The sequence below is a fragment of the Mastomys coucha genome, unplaced genomic scaffold (genome assembly GCF_008632895.1).
Source record: "Mastomys coucha isolate ucsf_1 unplaced genomic scaffold, UCSF_Mcou_1 pScaffold22, whole genome shotgun sequence".
Taxonomy (NCBI): Eukaryota; Metazoa; Chordata; class Mammalia; order Rodentia; family Muridae; genus Mastomys; species Mastomys coucha.
In genome coordinates this window covers 210,690,294-210,695,209 of record NW_022196905.1, presented here as the reverse complement: position 1 = coordinate 210,695,209, position 4,916 = coordinate 210,690,294, and the positions used below count along the sequence as shown (strand labels likewise).

The 4,916-nt window shown below is 39.7% G+C and overlaps 1 pseudogene; it reads left to right on the top strand.

Moving 5' to 3' along the window:
* The first annotated feature begins 3,485 nt into the window (after nt 1-3,485).
* LOC116071471 lies at nt 3,486-4,906 on the top strand (annotated as a pseudogene).
* Nucleotides 4,907-4,916: the final 10 nt, after the last annotated feature.

Here is a 4,916-nt window from a genome sequence, read left to right as displayed (position 1 = left end):
ACTGTTAAAAGAGGTTTTATTCATATTAATGATCATCTTATAAAAGATGTAGGAAATTGGACACATAATGAATTAAGCTTAGTCTCAACCAGAGAACAACGTCCTGTTTCTCATTTCATGCTTTTCTCTTAGTCTAGCATGAATATCTTTACATCTTGATGATATCCTAGCAATCTGTAAATAGATAGGCATATTAGAATATATTTCATGTTAAAGAACCGTTTATATTTTTCATGTGTCAATTCCCTGTGATTACTAAGGCATAAAGTTGATTTGAAAACATGCACCCCAAAACAAAAGAGTTAATTTCAGAACCAAAACAAAAGTTAACTCTCTGCCTTTGCATTGCAGGAAGAATGTAACAAGAATTTATGTAGACTACAGAAGAGGATGCAGAAGGATTTTTGGAAATCTGGAGTTTATGTGTGTTCGAGGGGAGAGCCGATACCTGATCCTTGGGAAGAAAAAGCACCCATAATGGTAATTCCCCCTAATTTGATAAGTAATGTACTTGCTTGTTGTGAAGGGAAAGATGGGTGTGTGTGTGTACCTATGCCTTCAGTAGTATCAGAGAAGAGAAACCCATCCATAAACATTCCCTTCATCATCTTCATAGCCTCACTCCTTGCCAGTCACTGTATTAGGCAGTGCTTCTCAACTTTCCTAATGCTGTGACCCTTTAATAGAGTTCCTCATGTGGTGACTCCCAACCATAAAATTGTTTTTGTTGCTACTCCATAACTGTAGGTTTCATAATGTTATCAGTTGTAATGTATCTGTGTTCTCAGAAGGTCTTAGGCAACCTGTGTGAGACTGTTCTATGCCCCTCCTCCAATTGGTCACCACAGACAGGTTGACAACCACTGTTTTAAAATGTAAATGATAGTAAATAAGACTATGGAAATCTCTTCAGGTTCCTCTCATTTATCTTCAGTGTTTTGGTGTCCCATGTGGCAAATGTCCTGGAAATTTAACTTTGCATCATATGGCCCTTTCATTCTTCCTTTATAACTGCCTCAAGCATATTTACACAATGAGGAATGAGGAATGGGTCGGGTAACACGTGGCACATGAAAATGTGTCTGTCTGAAAAACACCAAATGCTTTGCTGTGTTCAAGTCCTTCTTTCTCAGTGAATCCAGTGAACTTAAATTCTCACATGATGCATTTGAACAGTTTGAACACACATGTAAAATGTATACTTCCTCATCCTTTTTCTTTGATCAGCAATGCTTCTTAACTTATTTTGCTAAATCTTCTCTGTGTTATATTGTTTGATGATGCAGGGTTGTTTTGGAGTGTGAGTTTTTCATGTAAGTAGCATATACCATCCTCAAACCTGGTACTGAAAGGCAAAAGTAGACTGCTGAATTATGAGTTTTACAGAGATGTAAGGAATAGCAAATATGTAGAGACCTTATTTGTTATCTTATAAAAGTTGATGAGGCTTCCCATTTGCCATGAGCATCAAATCCATTTTTAACACTCACATTTCCTAAATTTATCTGGTTGAATCAATTGGTGTTCTGAGTATCCTATCTGAGCTAGCATTATGGAATTAGATCACTTGTTTTGTGATCAAATCCACTGGGCAAAACCTCTTCACAGCTAGGATTGAATTCTTCAGACTTTTCAAGTCACTCCTACTGTAACTAGATGATGGTTATGTTAGTTACTTTCCATGGCTATAATAAAAGACCACAGGAAGACAACTTCTAGAAGAAAGGGTGTGTTTGAAGTTAGGCTCACTGTCCAGTTGGATACACACATCACCATCAAGGTTCAGGCAGACAGTAATGGTACTGAAGCAGCAGCTAAAAGATGACATCTTGACCTACTCAGGAAAGAGAGAACTTTGTGGAAATGTCACCAGTCTCCTGTAATCTTAAAGCACATCCCGGTGACACATATCCTACAAAAAAGCCACAAATTCTAATCCTTTCCAAAATAGTTCACCATCTGGAGAGCAAGTATTCTATGAGCATATGGGGCTGTTGGCATTCAAGCCACCACAGAGGTGCTGGGTCAGGTCATTATATTCATCCTCTTGGTGTAACAACAGTCATGGTGATGCAGGATATTTTTCATGCTGTGCTTGCCCTTGATTGTGTTGTCTAGTCAATAAACTCATTTCTAGTTATTGTGTGGCTCAGCTTTTGCACAGACCTTTAATCCCTCTAGCCAGAATACAGACACTTCCTTAGTAAACACCTTTAATCCTAAACAATCAAGGTGATGTTAGTTTGTAGAATGAAGCACCTTGTTTGAAGAAAGGGAAGCTACTTGAGTAGTGGGGGGGAGAGAGAGAGAGAGAGAGAGAGAGAGAGAGAGAGAGAGAGAGAGAGAGAGAGAGAGAGAGAGAGAGAGAGAGAGAGAGAGAAGGTACTTCTACCCAGAGAGTTTTAGAGAGATATATTGAAGAGAGAATCAACAAGACACAGGTGAAGGCAGAATGAACCAGGGAATATGAAGGAGTCAGAAGATTAGAAAAAATTGCTAGTTAGTTTGAGGCCAAGCAGAGAAAAACATCAGAGGCCAAGAGAGAATCCAGACTGAATCAGTTAGCATGAAGAGCAGCTTTGAGTCAGAACACCTGAGTTGAACGAGTCAGCCAGAGATGAAAAAGAACCAGAAATAATGGTATGCTTATTCAGCAGAAAGTATGAGAGGGTGAAAATATTCTAGGCCTACACTAAGTTTCACAGAGGCTAGAAGCTTCCAGGACTAGGCCTAGGTTAGTACTTGTAGGCGGTAAACATCAGAGATTAAAATTACATCTAGTGAATAACAGTTACTTTGTCATAGAGTTAATATGTGAGATTTTGGAAGGCATGTATAGAATCCATACATGGAACTCAGCAATTCCCCTCTGCTATAGGTAATTACATACTTTATTCACACATTTTAAAATTCAGCTCCACTGTTCTCATATCCCAGGTACCTAATGGACAACTGTGAAAGACCATTCATTGGGGAAGGGTGAATGTAGTGCAGAAGAGAGAGGTTCATTTTGTTCTCAAAGCACCTCACTGTCCCATTCTCTTAATCTGGCTGGAATTCAAAATTCAGGTCACAAGGATAGGAGAGGATACATTCTAGTCCTTTCTTTTTTTATTTCTATCCTTTTTACAGAGAATGATGATGTTAGGTAGCAATGAGCATAAGAAAGGAAAGCATAAACCTAAGCTGGTCTCCATTAAAGATTTCTAGAAACTCTGGGCCTTTTATTCAAGCAGAAAGGAAGCAGAGGTTGCTGAAGACCAGTGAGTATAGTTAGTGATGAAGTTGGTCTGAATACAGAAACATTTTGGGGACTACAAATCAAGATTCTGACATTAGCAGACAGGTGATAAGATGAATAACATCAGTGGAATTTTAAATCAAAAGTAACATTGCATATTTTCCTTATAGGTGGAAGGAAATAAACCAGATATTTCCCTTCACATGCCACAGGAGCATCGAGTGTCTCTGCATGAGGCTACTTGTGGCATGGAGCCAACTAATGCCACCTCTGCTGCTGACACCAGAGCTCCTGCTGGCATTGAGCCAACTCATTCAACTTGTGCTGCTGACAGTGGTGCTCCTGCTGATGTTCATGAGCCAACTCCTTCCACCTGGCATGTGTCAGTGGTGCTCCTGCTGCTGATGAGCCAACAACTTCCATCTGTGCTTCTGATAGCACTGCTCCTGGTGACATTGAACCAACTCCTTCCCCATGTCCTGCTGTCAGTGGGGCTATTGTTGACATCGAGCAACTTCCTTCCCCATGTCATACTGACAGTGCTGAATGGGATGAGACACATGACTCAGAAACATCTAGTGACATTGGGTTTGATTTTGTCATTGATTTAGCTCTTTACAGGGAGCATGCAAGGGACACAACCCATGCTGACCCAGAGCCTACTCCTGGTACTTGCACTTGCTCTTCCCTAGACCCCATTGAAAGAACTGACTGGAATGTTTTGACATTGCTTCACACAGAAGACAAATACACTAGTCTTCCTTCAGAGGAGGAATCCACTTTTGTTCCTGACTTAGATGAAAATGTGGCCCCTACTCAGGATGCTGAGCACTTTTTTGATGCTCTGCAGTCAGCAGACCACACTGGACATAGCAGGACCACTGTCAGGGAACTTGGTTTTCTTCAGGCACCAGAGATGCTACTACTGCCTGTAATGCCATTGATGTGGTTTCTTATATTCCTGATGTCAATGATGAAGTGGCTGAGAGACCGAATTGTACAAGTGTGGCATGAAGAAAGTGGCCAAGGAGCTCTCGCAAACAGAAAAGATACACCAGGTAAGTTAGACCACAGAAACTGCTTAAAATAGATGAACCTTTATTTTAGATTGAAAACTAGATCTTGTTGGTACTAATAGTCATGATTAAAACATTTCATGCTCCAATGGGGCTATTTAAGCATTACCTAGAATCAGAAAAATTTGTTTCCTTGTCTCAATTTCTTGAAAATACTTCAGAGAGTATAACAAAACCACTTTAGACCAACACAACTGACCATGTAAAGTTGAGTAGTACTTGGTTATTTCCCATTCTGGATTGAGGAATTTTTTTTTTTTACTTCCAGTGAAAACCTGTGTTTTCTAAATGGCTAAGCAGAGAAATCTTCCTGTTAAACATTAGTGTCTATTTATTTCTGTTCTTCTGAACTCTGACTTGTGAGGATAGCATCAGTCTGGAAACAAACATTCCAAAAGAAGCAACATCTGAGAATAAAATTAACAAATTGAGCCTCCACCTTCTCACTGATTCTCATGACATTGATCCTGATGATATGACACTAATGCTGCTGCTGTTGTTCCTGTCAATACCACCAATGATGATACTATTGATAATTCTTGATTTTCTTCTAGTTGCTGCTGCAGCTGAACAGTAGACCCTTGACACACTGACATATC